We start from the raw sequence: 22,286 nt of genomic DNA, 5'->3' as shown, positions 1-22,286 counted from the left end.
TAATTTGATGCTTAGGGTTCCAGGAATGACATTTGTCTCTGTTTTACTTTGTTTTTTAAGTCTTTGCTGTGTCGGGACAGCCTAGTTCTTCTGTCTGTGGTGCCATGTTGGCTCTGCCTACTTTTGCCATTTTTTTTATTGAGTTCTTTGCCTTTTCATTGCAGAAGTTTTGCAGTACCTTGTAGATTAGAGAGATCACACCCTGATTGGATGTGTCATAGCTAAAAAAATTTTCCCAGTCTGTAGATTGTCTTTTGACTCTTTTGGTGGAAGTCTTTTGATGAGCATAAGTGTTTGATTTTTAGGAGCTCCCAGTTATCTAGTTTCTCTTCTGGTGTTTGTGCGTTGTTACTTATGGTTTGTATTCTGTTTATGCCATATCTTAGGGCTCCAAGCGTTGTTCTTTTTTTTTCTTCCATGATCTTTATCGTTTTAGATTTTATATTTAGGTCTTCAATCCATTTTGAGTTAGTTTTTGTGCATGGCATAAGGTATGGGTCTTGTTTCAGTTTTTTGCAGATGGATATCTAGTTATGCCAGCATCATTTGTTAAAGAGACTGTCTTTTCCCCAATTAACAGACTTTGGATCTTTGTCAAATATCAGCTGCTCACAGGTGGACGAATTTAGGTCTGGATTCTCAATTCTGTCCCATTGGTCCATGTATTTGTTGTTGTACCAGTACCAGGCTGTTTTGACTACTGTGGCGGTGTAATAGGTTCTAAAATCAGGTAGTCTGAGGCTTCCCACTTTGTTCTTCTTCTTGAGTAATGCTTTACTTATCTGAGGTCTCTTTTCCATAGGAAGCTGGTGATTTGTTTCTCCATCTCATTAAAAAATGCTATTGGAATTTGGATTGGGATTGCATTCTATCTGTAGATCGCTTTGGGTAGAATTGACATTTTCACAATGTTGAGTATTCCTGTCCATGAGCAAGGTATGTTTTTGCACTTATGTAGGTCTCTTTTGGTTTCTTGTAGTAGTGTCTTGTAGTTTTCTATGTATAGGTCTTTTACATCTCTGGTTAGATTTATTCCTAAGTATTTTATCTTCTTGAGGGATATTGTAAATGTTATTGATATGGTGACTTTCTCTTCAGAGTTCTCTTTGTTGATGTAGAGGAATCCAGTTGATTTTTTTTACGTTTATCTTGAATCCTGATATTTTGCTGAAATCTTCTATTAGCTCCGGTAGTTTTCTTGGGGATTATTTGGTGTTTTCTGTGTATAAGATCATATCATCTGCAAACAGAGATACTTTAACTTCTTCCTTACCAATTTGGATGCCCTTTATTTCTTTTTATAGGCTAATTACTCTGGCTAGGACCTCCAGCACAATGTTGAATAAGAGTGGTGATAAAGGGCATCCTTGTCTCGTTTCCATTCTCAAGGGGAATGCTTTCAGACTCTCTCCATTTAGGATGATGTTGGCTGTTGCCTTTGTATAAACGCCCTTTATTATACTGAGGAATTTCTCTTCTATTCCTATTTCTCTGAGAGTTATCATGAATGGGTGTTGGACTTTGTCAAATGCCTTTTCTGCATCGATTGATAAGATCATGTGGTTCTTGTCTTTTATTTTATTTATGTGATGGATTACATTGATTGTTTTTTTAGTGTTGAAACATCCGTGCATACCTAGTACGAATCCCACTTGGTCATGGTGAATTATTTTTTTGATATGTTGTTGCATTCTATTATATAGAATTTTGTTGAGGATTTTTGCGTGTATGTTCATGAGGAATATTGGTCTGTAATTTTCTTTTTTCGTGGTGTCTTTACCTGGTTTTGGTATCAGGGTTACACTGGCTTTGTAGAATGGTTTGGGATTATTCCACCCTTTCCTATGCTCTGAAATACCTTTAGTAGTAGTAGTGTTAAGTCTTCTCTGAAAGTTTGGTAGAATTCTCCAGTGAAATCTTCTGGGCCAGGGCTTTTTTTGTTGTTGGAAATTTTTAAAGTACCTTTTCAATTGCTTCTTTTGTTATAGGTTTATGTAGTTTTTCTACCTCTGTCTGTGTTAGTTTGGTAGGTAGTGTGTTTCTAGAAATATGTCCATTTCCTCTAGGTTTTAAAATCTGTCAGAGTACAGTTTTTCATAGTATTCTGTTACAATTCTTTTAATTTCAGTTGGGTCTGTTGTGGTATCACCCATCTCACCTCTTATTCGGGTTATTTTCTTCCTCTTGAGTTTTTGTCTTGTCAGTTTGGCCAATGGTTTATCAATTTTGTTGATCTTTTCAAAGAAACAACTTTTGGTCTCGTTAATTCTTTCAATTGTTATTCTCTTCTCTGTTTCATTTAATTCTGCTCTAATTTTTATCATTTGCTTTCTTCTGGTGCCTGAAAGCTTCTTTTGATGCTCTTCATTTGTACGGAATTGTAGGGTTAATGTTTTCATTTTGTCCCTTTCTTCTTTTTGGATGTGGGCATTTATTGCTATAAATTGACTTCTGAGCACTGCTTTTGCTGTGTCCCAAAGGTTCTGGTAGGACACGTTTTCATTCTCATTTGACTCTGTGAATTTCTTTATTCCATTAATTTCATCTATAACACAGAAGTTTTTGAGCAAGGTGTTGTTCAGTTGCCATGTGTTTGATTTCTTTTCCTTGGTTTTTCTGTTATTGATTTCTACTTTTATGGCTTTATGATCAGAAAACATGCTTTGTTATATTTCAATGCTTTGGATTCTATTAAGGCTTGCTTTATGGCCTAATATGTGGTCTACTCTGGAGAATGTGAGTTGGAAAAGAGAATATACTTGACTGCTGTTGGGTGGAGTGTTTGGTATATGTCTATGAGATCCAGTTGGTTGATTGTGGTATTTAGATCTTCTGTGTCTTTATTGAGCTTCTTTCTGGGTGCTCTGTCCTTCACCAAAAGTGTTGTGTTGAAGATTCCGACTATTATTGTGGAGCTGTCTATTTCTCTTTTCAATGCTGTTAGAGTTTATTTTGTATATTTTGGAGCCCTGTCATTGGGTGTGTAAATATTTATTATGGTTATGTACTCCTGGTGTTTTGACCCTTTAATCATAATATAGTGTCCTTCTTTATCCTTTGTGGTGGATTTTACTTTAAAGTCTATTTTGTCAGAGATTAATATTGCCACTCCTGTTCTTTTTTGAGTGTTGTTTCCTTGATTACATATTTTTTCCATCCTTTGCGTTTTCATTTGTTTGTGTCTTTAAGCCTAAGGCGTGTCTCTTGTAGGCTGCATATAGACTGATTGTGTTTTTTAATCCATTCTGCCACTCTCTATCTCTGTATTGGTACATTTAATCCACTTACATTCAGTGTAATTATTGATAGGTATGTGTTCAGTGCTGTCATTTTAATGTTTCTTTTTTGCTGTTGACAGTTTCCTTGTTCCACTTAATTTTCTGCTGCTGAGTCATTTTTCTTTATGTATTTTCAACTTTTTCATTGATTTTGATTTTGTATTTGCTCAGTCTTTCTGCTTTTCTTGTTTTTTTATTTTCATGTGTAGGATTGTTAGTTTCCTTTGTGGTGACCTTAATATTTACCCATATTTTTCTAAGTTTAAACCCGTCTTTTATTTCTTTATGTCATCTTGACTTCCTTTCCATATAAACGATCTATGACTACATTATTTAGTCCCTATTTTTGTTTTAATGTTGTCATCTTTTACTTATTGACATCTCTGTTTCCCTATTTTCAGTGTTTTAGCTTTGATTTATTTGTGACTTCCATATCTGGGTTGATATTTGGTGGTCTGTCCTGCATTCTAGTCTTGGGTTGTTATCTGATGTTATTGATTTTCTAACTGAAGGAGTTCTAGTATTTATGTATTTTCTTTTCATCTTTTTCATTGTTGTTGATTTTGTGTTTGCTGAGTCTTTATATTTTTCTAGTTTTTTATTTTGACTTGTAGGATTATTAGTAATTATTAGTATTTCTTGTAATTTTGATTTGGTTTTTGCAAATTCCCTGAACTTCTGTTTATCTGGAAATGCCCTAATTTTACCATCATATTTAAGAGACAGTTTTGCTGGATATATAATTCTTGGCTGGCAATTTTTTTCCTTCAAGGCTTGATATATGTTATCCCATTGACTTCTTCCCTGCATAGTTTCTGCTGAGTAGTCCAAGCTTAGTCTTATTGACTCTCCTTTGTAGGTGACTTTTTGTTTATTCCTCGCCACTCTTACAATGTTTTGGCAAGTTTGATTATAATATGTCTTGGTGACTTTCTTTCGGGATATACCTTGTGTGGAGTTCCATGAGCTTCTTGGATAGATATCTTCTCATCTTTTATGGTATCAGGGATGTTTTCTGTGAACAAATCTTCAACAATTCTCTCTGTATTTTCTGTTATCCCTTCCCCCTCACCTCCCATTCTCGTACTCCAGTCACTTGTAGGTTATTCTTCTTATTAGAATCCCACATAATTCTTAGGGCTTCTTCATTTTTTTAAATTCTTTTATCTGCTTTTTCCTCAGATAAGTTGGTGTTAAGTGCTTTATCTTCAATCTCACTGATTGTGACTTCCATTTCCTCAATTCTGCTCCTATGACTTACCATTGAGTTGTCTAATTCTGGAATTTTATTGGTAGTGTTTTGGATTTCTGTTTGCTATCTCTCTATGGATTCTTATAGCCTGTTAAGTTTGTTGTTATGCTCTTGTATAACCTTCTGAAGTTCCTTTATTGCTTTGTCTGTGTGTTCCTTGGATTGTTCTGCATTTTGCTTGATCTCCTTGCTGATCTCTTGAAGAGCTCTGTATATTAATATTTTGAACTCTGCCTCCAGTAATTCCAAGAAGTTCTCTTCCTCCAGAAAATTTCTTTATTCTGTGTTTTGTGTACTTGCTGAAGCCATCTTGGTCTGCCTCTTTATGTGATTTGATATTGACTTTTGTCTCCAAGCCATTAATAAGCTATTATATTTATTTATTTTATGTTTGCTTACTGTGTCCTAGCTTTATGTTTTGTTTTGTTTTGATATGCCCAGATATGCTGGTCGTGTGAACTAGTTTGATTATTGGTGCCTTTGAAGCTCTCATGTCCTGTCACCAGGTGGTTAGAGCTGTTACTAGGCTTGTGAGCGCAGGAGTCCATTTATTTTCTTGTATGGATTCAGCTCAGGTGTCCAGGTAGTCTGTCACCCAGTGTGTGGTGCAGGATCTCACCTACAGTCCTAGACAGGCAGGTGTGATTGGAGTAAGCACAGGTACCTGGCTATAGTAATGGGTCATGCGCTGAGCAAAGCAGGGAGCTGATGGCTGCCCCTGAGTGTATGGGAGGAAAGCGTGTCCCTGTTCCTTACAATGCATAGGTGGGTGGGTTTTGCAGCCGGACTATGGGCACACAATGCTGTTGGCTGTAAGGACTGGGAGGCACCACTTATTCTTGGACCCCTGTCGTTGGTGGCTAGGTGGTGTGGGTGGAGCCACCAGTACTCAGGCCCCTGATGTGGGTAGGTGAGGACCCTATTTAATGTGCAGAGTGGTGTCAAATGTCATGAACCTGCCACTCCACCTTATAGCTGACACAGCTGAAATTAGGCTTCAGGTATATACCCTGTTGTACTGTGCTAATGAGGGCCTATGCTACTGAAATGGGCTCACATAGCTCTGTGAGAGGGGAGAAATGCATTCAAAGTCTGTGGACTGCTTATGCCTGTGCCTAGGCAAAGGAGCAGTGCCTGCCCTGAACTCCCAGTTTAGTGGAGCTGGTAGATTATTTTTTTCACTGTTTGTTAATTTGTTCCCTCTCCAAAGCCAGGAGAATGGCTCAGGGCATGCGACAGGTCCTACTTCCAGCCCAGGGGACATGGCAATCACTGAAGCCAGCCTGGTACCCAGTGCAGAGCCGGGAGGGGTCAGGTAAATGGGATAGAGTTTCTTTCGAAAGGGGGTGCTTTTTGATCTGAGTGGTAAGTTAGACACATATACTTATCTTTTGCTGATTGAGCATCACTTCTCACTGGTTCTGAAGGGTTGCACAGACTCTTCACCTCTCAGTCTCTCCCAATATGGAAAATGCATCCCAAGCACCACTGCTTGCCTTACCATGCACGCCAGCCGATCCAGCCTGCAGGGTGCTGGTTTCTGCCGGGTCAGGTCTGACAACTCCTCGCTGCTTCTGAACCATCTCTGCCTCCCTCTGCTGCTCAGTCCAATTCCTTTACTTTGCGTTTAATGTTCAGGGCTCCTAAATTGTCATATATAATCAATTCACTTGGTTTTTTGCGTCTTTGTTGTAAGAAGGACCACAGGAAGCATCTGACTACTCCACCATCTTGGCCTCCTGTGTCTTGCCAAAAAAAATTTTTTATGGAGTCTGTTTAACTTCGGAGAGATATCAAGATAGTAAAGAATTGTCAGGCCAGGTTTGGGAGAAGATAGAAATCCAGAGATATAAACCCAGCATTTGAAACCGTTTTTATTTATAGTGTATGCTGATTTTGCAAAAGAGGCTTGGAGTCCTGTTTTTGACAAGGGCAAAGGAGCAGGTTTTGTTACATCCTTGGAAGACAGAAATGTATCTCCCTCCAGATCAAAGAGCAAATGTGCTTGCTATCCATTATAAAATATTCAGATTCTCCAAGCTCAGATTTCCTGTCCTGTAATATACCCACATTATATGCAGGAATCACCTAGCCACTTCATGTCACCCTATGGGAATTGGGGCTCAGGAAAGAGCCACAAATATTTTGGCTACTGTCATTGCTCTGAGTAATAAACTGTTCTTCATCTCTGACTTGAGAGTCTTATGTCTTCTGTCAACATTCATGGAATTGTGGCAGGCTAACTTGTTAACTTGCAAATAGGATAAACATCTCAGATCTTTTGAAATTCTTGACAAGAAGTAGGAATTTATTACCTATATGAGAAGAAAATCAAGCAATAGAAATGACACAGATGATATAATTAATAGAAAAGGACATTTTAAAAGTTATTTTAACTGTATTTCATTTCCTTAGGTGCTGAAAAAAGGATTGGCCGTGTAGAGACATTTAAGATATAAAAAGACCCAAATTGAACTTCTAGAGATGAGAAACACAATGTCTGAGATGAAAGTTACACTTGATGGGATTAATGGCAGATTAGACACTGCAGAAAAAAAGATTAGTGGACTTGAAGATGTAGCAATAGACACTAGTAAAAATGAAACGCACAGAGGAAAAAGAGAGACTAAAGAATATAAAAAGCGCACCCATCAATGAACTGTGCAAAAACTTCAAGTGGCCTAACACCCATATAACTGGAATGTGGGAGACAGAAAAATAATTGAAGAAACAATAGCTGAAATTTTCAAAAATTTGATGAACCCACAGGTCCAAAAAGTTCTATGACCCCCAAGCACAAGGAACATAAAGAAAATTATACCCTAGCGTGACATAATCAACTTGCTTAACACTAGTGATAAAGAGAAAAATCCCAAAAGCATCCAGAGAAAAAAAGACAAGTTATGTACGGAGGAGCAAAGATAAGAATGAAGCACGTGTCTCATCAGAAACAATGTAATAAATAAATAAAAATGAACAAACTAGTAACACCAAAAAACCAGTTGCCATTGACTCAATTCTGACTCACAAACCCCAGGTGTTGCAGAGTAGAACTGTGCTCCGTGGTGTATTCTTGGCTGTGCCCTTTTAGAAACAGATCACCAGGCCTTTCTTCCAAAACATCTCCGAATGGGTTTGAACCACCAACCTTTTGGTTAGTAGTCAAAACACTTAACGATTTGTGCCACAAAACTCACTGAAAGAAAAACTTCAAAACATTCAAAAACATGGAGGAATCTCACAAATGTTAAACTGAACAAGGTACAAAAGCATGTCTATCGTACAATTGCATTTTTATCAAGAAAAACAGCAGGATAAATTAACCTTAATACTTAGAGAGGCATGCTTAGGTGGTAAAGCAGTAAAGAAAATCTAGGTAGTGATTACCATCACAGTCAAGGTGTTGATTAAACTTTGGTGATTGGAGAGGAAAGACTGATGGGGAGGGACCATGAGGGGATGGTCTGGGCAGGATGTTTATTATACGGATATGTAGTTTTTTGTATTTGCTTTGGTTATTTAATTGAGCTCTCTATATTGTTTTGTACTTTTCTGCAATACATTTTAAGAAAATGGTTAAAAGAGGAAGAAGAAAGGAAGGGAGTGAGAGAAGAAGAAAAGAAGTACCAGTGGTGGAGTTTACAAAACAAAGATTATGGTGGAGGGTGGGGCTGGGAGGATCACATGTAATGCTGACTTCCATAAAAAAAACAAAAAACCAAACCTGTTGCCTTCAAATGGATTCCGACTCATAGCAACCCCATAAGACAGAGTACAACTGCCCCATAGGGTTTCCAAGGAGCAGCTGGTGGATTCAAACTGCCAACTTTTTGGTGAACAGCCAAGTTCTTAACCACTGCACCACCAGGGCTCAGACTTCCATAAAGGCAACCCAAAAACTAAAAACTCTCTTATGCTATGGATTCTGACAGTATAAGTTCAGTTTAAGAATGTCTTTGAAAACTTTTATGACAACCATAAATAGAAATAAAGGGAGATATCTTACTTTCTAAATTTCCTCAAAAGACAACACCAAACATAAGAGTATATTCAGTAATGCAAATAATAATAAAAAATAGCAATGTAATGAAAACACAATGTATAAAACAAGGTGACAGAAACACAAGCAAATAGTTATAACAGTAAATGCAATTAAGTTACTTTGTTAAATATAAAAACCATTGAGATTTAATTACATTCAGAATAATAGTAAAGCCTTAAAAACACAAAGATGGATACAGGGATATTTGGGAAATAGAAATCAAAAGAAAACATGAAAAACTACGTAAGAATATATCCAGTTAAAATTTTAACAAAAAATCTCAAGTGAGAAAGAGTAGGTTATTTTATATCTACAAAAACTTAAATCCCTAATGAGATATAACAGTGACGGGTTTTTATGTGTCAGATAATACGGCAAGATACTGTAGAAATAAAACCTGTCGGAAATGCAATAGAGAATTCACAACTATAATATTATCAGTCAATGACAGAACAAATAGACTAAAAATGACATGGAATGTTTGAAAAATGTGATTAAAAGTGTGGTCCTGCTTTAGGAATAGACCAGCTGATCAATGAGACAGGAAAAGAGTTTGGAAACACATTCAAGTAGAGCTGGGATTTCAATACCTATTCAGGCTGACATTACAAAGATAGATGGCTCAATAAATGGCATTAGAACAACTAGTCGGCCATTTGGAAGAATAAAGTTGAATCTCAACCTCATTCATACACTAACATAAACTCCAGTAGGAGAAAAGATGGAATTTAAAAATGACAGTATAAAAGTACTAGCCTGAAAGAAGCAAAGGTTTTGTTTCTGTTTTTTAATTTAGAAATAGGGACTGCTTTTCAAATTGTGAGTGAATACATATTAATGCACATACACATGATTGCATGCATACATGTTAATAAATACACACATACATATTTATCTGTAATATGTGTGTATGCATATGTCAATATATGTCGTAAAGGAGAGAAATGGCTAAATCTGAATATAAATTTTGATATGATAAAGTTACCACAAAATTATAAGAAAAATTACTGGAAAAATATTCTCAGCCTAAGTGACAAAGAACTAATTTTATTATTAAACAAGACCTTATAAATCAATGAGAAATCAAAAAATAAACAACCCAAAGGAAAATGGTCAAAGGATTCAGCATGGTAATTATATAGGAGAAGAAATACAAATAGTTATTATAAATACGAAAAGATGCACTATCTCCCTATTATGTAAAGAAATTCAAATAAAACATGATTGTAGTGCTATTTTAAGTATCAGGTAAGTTTAAGCAGAATCGAAAATACACAGGATTCATGGAAGTAGAGTATTCCAACACGCTCACACACCATTGGTGGGTAACTAAAGGGACAACCTCCTCAGCAACAATTTTGGCAACATTCAATAAAAGTAAAATATTTATAAACTTTGATCCAAGAATTATTCTTTTAGGAATTTATCTTAAAGTAGCACCCACCAAATTATGGAGATATTTATTCACAAAAATGTTTATTACAATATTGTGTATTTAATGGCAAAAATATAGAAACCTCCAAAAGTTTACCCATAACCTGGAATATTATACATTTTTAAAAAATGAAGAAATAGTAATGGCCATGGAAGATGCTTATAAAAATATGAAATAAAAAAGCTATACATTTATATATGCACGATTATGTGTGTCTATATGTGCGTGTGTGGATGCATGTGTGTGTGCCTACATTCACACAAAAGAAAATGGCAATTCACAATAACAACAGTGCTATTTTTTAGTTGTAAAATAACCCATAATTCTCAATACTTGAATGTATTTTTCAAAGTATCTATAAGGAAATTGCATTTCTTTTGTAACTACGGGAAAAAAAATTTTTTTAATTAATTTACATTAGCAAAGTAAGTTTTAATTGGCACTGGGAAAAAAACAACCTGTCTAGAAGATAATCAAATTTATACCAGACTAACTCTAACGTAAGGAGTCCTGGTGGCACAGCGGTTAATTAAGCACTTGGCTGCTAACTGAAGAGTCCACAGTTTGACCCCACAAGCCGCTCCATGGGAGAAAGATGTGGAAGTCTGTTTCCATAAAGATTACAGCCTTGGAAACCCTATGGAGCAGTTCTACTCTATCCTATAGGGTCGCTATGAGTCAGAATCGACTAGACAGCATACAACAACAGATTTAACTTTTGCTCTGAATCTGGGGTATATTTCAGCATGGTAAAAGTAAAAATTTGGATATCAGCAGCAATCAAGTTTAAAGTTTAACGAATGTACACAATTTCCATTATTACTTTAAGATAAGCGTCAAAGAAAATTATTTGTTCCTTAGGAAAATATGAGCCTCCAATAATCTGCAAATGATATAACTATAGTGTTGCTATTATTGTTCAAAAACAGTTCATTTACAAAGTGAGTTTAGGTTTATCCCGTAGTAAATGTTTAATTCCAGACCAATTTTTATGCAAACTAATTAAAGTATTAGCTTGAGCCAAACTTAATTACCAGGGCTCTAAGAAACAATCATGTGATCTATTTCTAAAGAATCGTGAATGGATTTTTGGATTATCTGTTCTAATGGTCCCCTCCCATTAGTACGGATGATTGAATTCATTGTATGAAAAATATATATCGACTGTGGGATCCTTTGTGTTCTTTTGTTTCCTCTGCCAGGAGGGATTAGGGCGGAGGACAGTGGGGGAATTTAGCTACACTGAATGTAGAGAGGCAAACATAAAGCCTGCCCCCAAGGGGCCAAGAAAGCAAGATGGAATGTGGAGTGTCTGAACACACTGAAGGTAAAGGCCTAGAGGCTGGGGACCCCAGAGTCATAATTTACATACAGCAGGCCTGGGAGCAGGCAAGGAACTCACACACCTCTTCTTTGTGTAATATGCCAAATCCTGGCTTGGCTCGGGAAAGAACAAATATGATCATTCTTGGATTTCAAAGCTGTGCACCTCATTTCTTCCCCCGTTTTTTACTAGCTTTATTTCAGAAAAATTGGAAAGAAGAAAATACATGTATTTCAGTTTCAAGAACAGATTGTCAAGAAATGTAAAGTACACAGGTGAAATAGATCTGAAGTAGAGACAAGTGAAGAGGACAAGGAAGAGAAATAGTCACACACATGCAAAAAAAAGCTTTGAAATGGCCGCTGATCCTCACAGTGAAGCATCAGGCCTTACTCCAAACCAAAAACTAAACCCAATCTTTTTCTGTTAGCAACCAAGCGCTTAACGATTGCTCCACCAGGGCTCCTTGAGTCCTTACTAAAACCAAAAATACCAAACCCATTGCCTTCGAGTGGATGCTGACCTTACTAGTTATTGAAAATCCCTGGTGTTCATCAACAGCCTGGGGCTGCCACCGCAGGCAGTCTCACCTTATTAGCAATGCCCCAGCGAGCCCTATTGAATTCTGATCTTCACATTCATGATTGAATTCTTCTGAAAATTTATCAAGTGTGACACTGAGACTAGCAGACTCACAGGAATACAGATTGGCTGCTTCTACTCTCTGAATGCACTCATCTTTCCCTTTATAGTACAGGCAAAGTCAGATCACAAGCAATGAGTTAAAGGTCCCTGCAATGACCTGGGAGTAGGTATAATGGTCAATTCCACATATCTAAAGTGATAGAGAATGAGACTCACTCAATAAACAGTGAGTCCATGGGTAGTACTAACAGTTAACATGCTCAGCTGCTAACTCAAAGGTTGGAGGTTTACCCAGAGGTACTGCGGAAGAAAGTCCTGGTGATCTAGTTCCCCAAAATTAGCCATTAAAAAGCCAATGGAGCACAATTCTACTCTGACGCACATGAGGTCACTATGAGTCAGAATCGACAAGACAGGAACTGGTTAACTGGTCAATGAAGGTACCCTGTCAATATCATCCATCCAGTAGTTTGTCGATGGTGACTGACAATTCACTATGGCGACATAGCCTTATAGAATTCCTTAGAAGGAACCTAAGAGATTATCTAGCTAAGCCATCTTTTCTTTGTTTTTTTGTTTTAATAGATGAATTTGAAGTCCAAAGAGGTTGTGATTTGTCTAACATCCAGTTCTCCTTACTCCCACTCCAGAGTCCTTTGCAACAAATATAGTACATGGAGTACTTGGTAACATAAGGCACTTGCCTTACTGCTAAGGGGCACAATAGAAAGGAGGATACAGTCCCTAATGACTATTTACAGACTTCGATGAGTGCTACTATAGAGGACCGATTTAAAAAACAAACAAACCCATTGCTAGTAGAGCTGATTCTGACTCACAGCGACCGTATAGGACAGAATAGAACTGCCCCATAGGGTTTCCAAAGTGGATTTGAACCGCTGACCTTTTAGTTAGCAACCAAGCTCTTAGTCACGGTTAAACACTGTGCCACAGGGCTCCAAGGACCAATTAGATAGAAATTTACTGAAGACTCCTTACTAGTAGATGCTGGGAAGAGAAATATGAAAAAAAAAATTTATCTTCACAACACATATGACATGGTAAGACAGATAAATACAGATATAAATATATTACAGGGTGATAAGGAGAATAAGGAGCCCTGGCACAGTGGTTAAGAGCTCTGCTGCTAACCAAACCATCAGCAGTTTGGATCCACCAGCTGCTCCATGGAAACCCTACTCTGTCCTATAGGGTTGCTAGGAGTTGGAACTGGTTCAACAGCAATGAGTTCTTTTGTTTTATTTTGTTTTTTATTTAAAGAGAATAATAAATAGAGGTATGAGGTAAAGAACTCCATAAGCACAGAGGTGAAAATGATCAACACTGGCTAGTGATCAGGGAATGTTACATTTAAAAAATAAATTGATACCTTAATTTTGAAAGCAGATAGAAATGTCACCAAGTAGGAAAGGGGGAAAAGAGGGATTTCTGCTATTGGAAACCCTTGCTAACGGGCCACAAAGGCAGGAAACAAAGTACAGAGAGTCCCTGAATTATAAATGTTGGAATTACTGACAACTTGCACTTGCCCTTTAATGTTATGTAACTTCGCCTTCACTTTGAAACAACTGAACCAACCCCTACTCACAACAAATTCCTCATTACAGTCACCTACATTTGTTGCACCTGCACCTTTTAAATCATTGAAAAGGCTTCAAGCCTTTTCTTGCCCTAAAGTAAGGCTGGAACCCTGGTAGTGAAGTAGTTGAGAGTTTGGCTGCTAACCAAAAAGGTCAGCAGTTTGAATCCACCAGCCACTCCTTGGAAACTCTGTGGGGTGGTTCTGTCCAGTCCTATAGGGTCGCTATGAGCCGAAAACTGACTCAACATCATTGGGTTTCGTTTTTTAGTTTTAAAGTAAGAATAAATAAGAACCTTATGCCCCTGTTCCTACTTACCTACAAATTCTTGAAGACACACTCAGGAATGGATCTTGTTCATAACCCGGGAACTGCCTGTAATATGTCTAGGAAATGGTGAAGAGTTTAGTATACAGAGAGTACAGTGACTGGTAGCTGATTTGGCCAAAAGACAAAACAGAAGGGCGTTCAAAAAGAAAGAGTTGCTCAACAGTTCTATTTATCATGTGTTTTCTAGAGCCCAAGAAGAATTAGAGAAAAACCAAACCCTTTGCCATCGAGTTGATTCCAACTCGTAGGGACCCTATAGGACAGAGTAGAACTGCCCTATAGGGTTTCCAAGGCTGTAGTTTTTAACGGAAGTAGAATGCCACATCTTTCTCCCACAGAGTGACTGGTGGATTTGAACTGCCTACCTTTCAGTTAGCAGCTGAGCACTTTAACCACTGTGCCACAGGGCTCCTTTTACAATAAGAATACAGGCTAAGAAAAAGTGATAGAATTTGACTACACTGGCTTGAAAACACACACACACACACATCATTTAGCAAGAAACTTTTCTTCTATGATATTTCTAAGAACAATTTTTTCTATTTTTAAAATTGTTTCATTGCAATTATTAAATTATAGAATATGGAATTTTTATAAATATAAAATGTATATTAGCAAAATAGAAATCCTGTAAATTAAAATTCCACCAGTTACACAAAGATAATCAGTGTTAATACATGAGATATGGCTTTCAGTCTTCCTGGCTAATATAAATGTGTGTAAGGGAATGAGTGATGTGTGTTTAGTTACAAAAAAATAAAATCATATTCTACTCTCTACAATCTTTTTAAACCTCATAATATGTTATTTAATGGGTACCATCACATAGATAAAATGCTGTTACTTAATATTCCTATAATCCTTAGATTAGAAATTCCATTGCTATTTCCTGTCCTCTGCATTGATCATCTTTTCACAAGTCATTTTTCTCACTGACTTTGTGTTATTATTGAACTTGTTTTATCTCTAAGATATGAATTTGTTTCTCTATAGTGTTTATTCTCTTTTTATGACATCCATTGCAGATGTTAATACAGTCATTGTATTTTTAGGCTTGTAGATTTTTATTGTCTCAGTCAATTTCCTTTTCTTTCAATCCATCTATTCATTTTCTTTTTTTATATATATAATTTTATTTATTTTGTTGTAGTTGAGAATACACACAGCAAAATATACAGCACTCCAACAGTTTCTACAGGTACCATTTTGTGACATTGATTACATTCTTCAAGTCGTGAAACCATTGTTACCCTCTTCTTTCTGAGTTGTTCTTTCCCCATTAACATAAACTCACTACCCCTAAGGTTCCTGTCTAATCTTTCGAGTTGCTATAGTCAGTTTGATCCCATATAGATAGTTCTTAAAAGAGCATAATGCTCAAGGCAGACTTTTTTACTAGTTAGGCTAAACAGTTGATTGGTTTTAAGGAGACTTTAGAGGATATTTTTGGTTTAAGGTTTAAAGATGATCTCAGGGCAATAGTTTCAGGAATTCATCCAACCTCCATGGCTCCATCAAGTCTGGAGTCTATGAGAATTTGAAATTCTCTTCTGCATTTTCTCCCTTTTGATCAGGATGCTTCTATGGAATCTTTGATCAAAATATTCAGTAATGGTAGCCAAGCACCATCCACTTCTAGTCTCATAGCAAAGGAGGCAGTTGCTCATGGAGCCAATCATCCACATATTCATATCCTCTTCCTATTCCTGATTCTCCTTCTTCATATGTTGTTCCAGGAGAATAGAGAACACTTGTGCCTTGGATGGCTGCTTGCAAGCTTTTAAGACCCCGGACACAATGCATCAAACTAGGAGGTGGAACAGAGGCACTGAGCATGTTATTAGGTCAATTAACTGGGATGTCCCTAAACCTCCAAACCAAGAAATGCATCTATGCATTTTCTTATTCATCACTTTTTTCACTTCTTATATTTAATTGCAAACATAAAGAAGCTTAGTCTGTTTTTCTGAATAAATATTTTACAAAAGTATTTTTTCCCTAAGGACAATTCTCCTCTTATATTTCAATCTTTCATAATCTCTGTTTGTTTGGATAGCTGGAAAGAGCTATCTATGGAAGATGTTTTCCAGGAGATAAATTGAGAATATTCCTCTCACTTTCTGTGTGGCTGATATTTATCTAGAGTAGATCTGGAATGCCAAATCTTCAGAACTATGCTTAATTTCCTCCCATCCCATTCTTTGAGGCTGATTTTTATAAACTTGATTTTAGAATTTTACATTTATCCTGGATAAATTTCATCTTATTTAATGTAGTCTATTGAGAGTAATCAGAATCGACTTGACAGCAATGGGTTTGGTTTTTTATTACTGAAATTGTTTCAGTCTTGATGCTTGTCTCAGTTATCTAGTGCTGCTGTAGCAGTAATACCACAAGTAGATGGTTTTAACAAAGAGAAGTTTATTTCCTTACAGTAAAGTAGGCTAAAAGTCCAAATTCAGGGTGTCAGCTCCGGGGGAAGCCTTTCTCTCTGTCAGCCTTCTCATCATTGTTCCCCTAGACTAGAAGCTTCTCTGTGCAGGGACCCCCAGTCCAAAGGACACGCTCTGGTCCTGGCACTGCTTTCTTGATGGTATGAGGTCTCCCTCTTCTCTCTGCTCACTTCTTTCTTTTATATCTCAAGAGATTGCCTCAGGACACAATCCAATCTTGTAGATTGAGTCCTGCCTCACTAACACAACTGCCACCCGTCCTACCTCATTAACATCATAGAGGCAGGATTTACAACATATAGGAAAATCACACAATACTGGGAATCATGGCCCAGCCAAACTGATACACACATTTTTGGGGGGACATAATTCAATCCATGACAATGTTGTTGTCTAATATATTAGCTACCCCTCTCAGTTTACTGCCATCTAAAATTTTTCTAGAAGTGAATTTTTCAAAAAGTTGGAACCTTGTTTCACATCTTACTAGAAAGACATTTTTCCACATTTAATGTCTGTGTTCCTGTAACTACATGGCTTGTAAGAACAAGCACTGCATCAATCTTGTTTAAGATCTACTCCCAGACCCTGACAAGCCTGCCATTAGTGGCATGCAATACATAGTAGAATGAGTGACCAGCAATAGGGTATCATCACTGTGTATGGTTCCTGAAGGTGATAAGGATGCAACTAAGTTTGAGGGAAAAGATTTTTCATGGATTTCTATACCATACTAAAGAATTTTGTGACTAGTAGTAGCACTGCATGGTCTAAGGAATAAAGGAGGCAAATGGAGTTCTCATACATCTTTGGTGGGAGTACAAAATGGAATAAACCCTTTAGAACACTGGTTGGCAGAATCAAGTAAAGCTAAGCTTACGTGTTCATACATACATAAACATATGTATTACTTAGCAATATCATTTCTGGGTTTATACCAAAGTGATATGAATACATATGTCCACCAAAAGACATATACAAGAGTGTTTTACAGTGTTATTCATAAACAATTTATTGTCCATATGACATACTATATTCCAACAGTGAAATAGAATGAAAAAAGAATGAATTGACACATGCAGCATCTATAGTTGATCTCGCAGACAATACATTATGTAAAACGAGGTCATACACAAAAGAGCATACACTGTATGATTCTATTTATATGAATCTCAAAAACAGAAAAGTCTTACCTTTTACCTGTGTGGGAGGTATCAACTAGAGGGAGCAACTGTTGCTAGAAATGTCCTTTATCTGGATGATGATTGCATAGGGGGATTGTTGTTGTTGTTAGGTGCCATCTACTCAGTTCCAACTTATAGCAACCCTATCTACAACAGAAGGAAACACTGCTTGGTCCTGCACCATCCTCACAATTGTTGCTATGTTTGAGTCCATTGTTGCAGCCACTGTGTCAATCTACCTTGTCAAGGGTCTTCCTCTTTTTCGCTGACCTCTACTTTACCAAGCATGATGTCCTTCTCCAGCTACTCATCCCTCCTGACAGCATGTCCAAAGTATGTGAGATGAAGTCTTGCCATCCTCCCTTCTAAGGAATATTCTGCCTGTACTTCTTCAAAGATAGATTTGTTCATTCTTCTGGCAGTCCATGGTATATTCAATATTCTTCGTCAACACCATAATTTAGAGGCATTGATTCTTCTTTGGTCTTCCTTATTCATTGTGCAGCTTTCACATGCATATGAGGCAATTGAAAATACCATGGCTGGGGTCAGGCACACCTTAGTCCTTAAAGTGACATCTTTGCTTTTTAACACTTTAAAGAGATCTTTTGCAGCAGATTTGCCCAATCCAATGCGTCCTATGATTTCTTGACTGCTGCTTCCATGGGTGTTGATTATGGATTCAAGTAAAATGAAATCCTGGACAATTTCAATCTTCTCTTCATTTGTCATGATGTTGCTTATTGGTACATTGTAAGGATTTTTGTGTTGAGGTGTAATCCATACTGAAGACTGTGGTCTTTGATCCTCACCACTAAGTGCTTCAGGTCCTCTTCAATTTCAGCAAGCAATGTTGAGTCATCTGCAAATTGCAGGTTGTTAATGAGTCTTCCTCCAATCCTGATGCCTCTTTCTTCTTCATATAGTCCAGCTTCTCAGCTAATTTGCTCAGCATACAGACTGAATAAGTATGGTGAAATGATACAACCCTGACGCACACCTTTCCCAACTTTCAACCATACAGTATCCCCTTGTTTTGGTCAAACAACTGCCTCTTGCTCTAAGTACAGGTTCCTCATGAGCACAATTAAGTGTTCTGGAATTCCTGTTCTTTCCAATGTTATCCATAATTCATTATCATCCACACAGTCAAATGCCTTTGCATAGTCAATAAAACACAGGTAAACATTTTTCTGGTATCCTCTGCTTTCAGCCATGATCCATCTGACATCAGAAATGATATCCTTTATTCCACATCCTCTTCTGAATCCAGCTTGAATTTCTGGCAGTTCCCTGCTGATGTACTGCTGCAACTGCTTTTAAATGATCTTCAGCAAAATTTTACTTGTGTGTGGTATTAATGATATTGTTCAATAATTTCTGCATTCAGTTGGATCAGCTTTCTTTGGAATAGGTACAAACATAGATGTCTTCCAGTCGGTTGCCCAGGTAGATGTCTTCCAAATTTCTTGGCAGAGATGAGTGAGCACTTCCAGTGCTGCATCCATTTGATGAAATATCTCAATTGGTATTCCATCAATTCCTGGAGCCTTGTTTTTTGCCAATGCTTTCAGTGCAGCTTGGATCTCTTTCTTCAGTACCATTGGTTCCTGATCATATGCTACCTTCTGAAATCATTAAATGTCAACCAATTCTTTTTGGTACTCGCCAATTCTCGCCATCCTTGCTTCTAAGGAGCTTCTGACTGTATTTCTTCCAAGGCAGATTTGTTCGTTCTTTTGGCAGTCCATGGTATATTCAATATTTTTTGCCAACACCATAATTCAAAGGCATCAATTATTCTTCAGTCTTCCTTATTCATTGTCCAGCTTTCACATGCATATGAGGAGATTGAAAATACCATGGCTTTGGTCAGGTGCACCTTAGTCCTCAAAGTGACATCTTTGATTTGAACTCTTTAAAGAGGTCTTTTGCAGCAGATTTGCCCAATGCAATACGTCCTTTGATTTCTTGACTGCTGCTTCCATGGGTCTTGATTGGGGATCCAAGTAAAATGAAATCCTTGATAATTTTAATGTTTTCTCCATTTATCATGATATTACTTATTGGTCCAGTTGTGAGGATTTTTGTTTTCTTTATGTTGAGGTGTAAACCACACTGAAGGCTGTAGTCTTTGATCTTAATCAGTAAGTTCTTCAAGTCTTCTTCACTTTAAGCAATCAAGGTTGTGTCATATGTGTATCACAGGTTATTAATGAGTCTTCTTCCAATCCTGATACCGCATTCTTCTTCATGTAGTCCGGTTTCTCAGATTATTTGCTCAGTATACAGGTTGACTAAGTACGGTGAAAAGATACAAGGGGCTATATGTGTACATATGTAAAAGGTCATCAAGCTGTACAATGATTTGTATGTTTTACTATATGCAAGTTATATCTCAATTTAAAAAACTAAAAGGCAAAATAAAGTTATCTTCAGGCAAAAATAAAAAAGAGATTCATGGTCAGATCAACCTCCTTATAAATTCTGAAAAAAGAATGAGAATCACAATACTTATTTATAGGACTGATGTGATGATTAGAGAGAACATATGTGAAGCATATAGGCAAAACCTGACATTCTGTATGGGGTCAATCATTTGCAGATACACTCATATCCCCTACATCAGTGTTTCTCAAACTTTAATGTACAGACAAATCACCTGAGAATTTTGTTAAAATTCAGACTCTGATTCTGTAGCTCTTCGATGGGGCCAGAGATAATGCATTTTTTAAAAGCCCCCTGATAACTCCAATGTGACTTGTCCATGGACACTACTTTGAGTAGCACAGTTCTAGGTAATGACAAGAAATGGGGGAAGGAATGGAGTTTGTTAGCAAAGGAAAAGTCTTCATCAAACCCATGTTTTAAAAGACATATTGGCTAGCAATTCACAAGATGATATGTAGTGGTCCAGGAGAAAAATGATGCATTCTTGAATGAGGAGAGGGGCAATAAAATGGAAAGTGGGAAAACAGAAACATTTTGCAGAATCATCAAGACTTGATATTTGATTGAATTTGGGGAGTAAGCTGGAAAGTCATCAAAGCCAGCTTGAGATTTCTAGCTTCAACCTCAAGATAGATAAATATATCTTCTTGTAATTATTTTATCAGATCCTTTTGATTAAAATTGAGCTCAGGAGGAATTGGATGTGACAAAAAACTTTTTTTCAGTCTGTGTCACACTAGCAGATAATGAACCAAAGGGAAGTAGTATAGGGGGCAGGTGAAGAACTGTTGTGTTAAAGAGGAAGCTATTATAAAGACAAAGTTTTGTATAAGTCAGCTTTTATGCAGTAACAAATAACCCTAAAAGGTCCTACTAATTTACAATAACAAAGGTTTGTTGTACCTTTGCCTGGCTCTGCTTGGCTCTGCTCTGGGCCAAAGGAACACACCATTAGGAGAAAGAGAGCTGGAAGAAATGGAATGCAATGGATCTTTGTCCTGGAAGATTTTATCTTAAGAATAAATAAAGAAATGCTCAGGTTTGTCATGCATAAACTTATTTAGTTTATTGCAAGGTAGTCATGGGAAGGCACTCAAGTAAGACTTCAAGACATTCAATTAACACTGCAGCATCATAATTAACAATTACAATGTTAGTTTAATGGTAAGAGTCCAAATCTTTAGACTTCAGGCTTTTACCTTTAATGAGTGATCTCAGGGAGAAAGACTTGACCACCCCTCAAACTCAGAGGAGGTCCCCTGTAGTTAGGGTCCAAGGTTGGTTGTGGTGGGCAGTATCTCAGCAGGCTCTCAGTGTTGAGAGAGAGCAAGAAATCAGTAACATTTTACTGCTGTCTTCTTCTCCAGAAAGTGAGCATAAATTGAGGGTTTATACATAATTTCTTTATCTTTACTTTACAAAATAAGGGTTAAGTACTGTCATGTTCAACCAAGATTAGCATGTTTTATTGCTAGTTAAGGACATATTTGTGTCTCAAGATCAATATGAATTTTTAGTGTGTTTTATTGTCAATTAAGGGAATAGTTGTATGATATATTTATGTCCCAAGGTCAATTTATAGAGATTCGATTTATTAGCAGTTAAGGGGGTTGTTATATGACACATTTATGTCCCTGTTTACTACATACTTCATATACTTATCTATTATCAAGGTTAAAACAACTTTCTAATGACTTACAGTTATAGCTTCTAATGACTTATAGTCAATAGAGAGCATCATAGAAATATACATGTTTCTAAGTTCAGAAATTCTTTATTTCTGACTTCACATATATGTGACTTATACATAGGTGTTTAAAAGCATAATAAAAAGCATCATAACAGTGTAAAAAGCATTATAGAAGCATACATAATAATGACTTATACATAGGTGATTTGAGAATATCACAAAAAGCATATACAACAATGTTGAAGATTCTGCCCAAATGCAGTACACATCATGCCTGTCTGTGTACCATCTTCTGAACTAAAGTCGTATGAACAAACCTGGTGTCAATGGGTTGGGAATACACACTCATCCCACAGGGTACACTGCAGGCCATATGACCAGAGACAGGGAAATATAATACTTCTATAGGAAGCTCAACTGGTTTGTGCTCAACTACTAACCTAAAGGTTGGCAGTTTGAACCCATCCAGTGGTACTGCAGAAGAAAAACTTGGTGATCTACTTCTGTTAGGATTACAGCCAAGAAAACGTTATGGAGCAGTTTACGCTGTAACATATGTGGTCGCCATGAGACAGATTTTTTTTTTTTTTTTTTCAGTTTA

At 37.0% G+C, this 22,286-nt stretch overlaps 1 protein-coding gene across 1 annotated transcript in view; it reads left to right on the top strand.

The window, feature by feature from the left end:
- MACROD2 (mono-ADP ribosylhydrolase 2) overlaps nt 1–22,286 on the top strand; it is a 2,703,848-nt gene that overhangs the window by 2,578,961 nt on the left and 102,601 nt on the right. The gene's annotated exons all lie outside the window — the stretch shown is intronic.

The sequence above is a fragment of the Trichechus manatus genome, unplaced genomic scaffold (assembly GCF_000243295.1).
Source record: "Trichechus manatus latirostris isolate Lorelei unplaced genomic scaffold, TriManLat1.0 scaffold00042, whole genome shotgun sequence".
NCBI classification, from domain to species: domain Eukaryota; kingdom Metazoa; phylum Chordata; class Mammalia; order Sirenia; family Trichechidae; genus Trichechus; species Trichechus manatus.
This window is presented reverse-complemented; position numbering and strand designations above follow the sequence as displayed.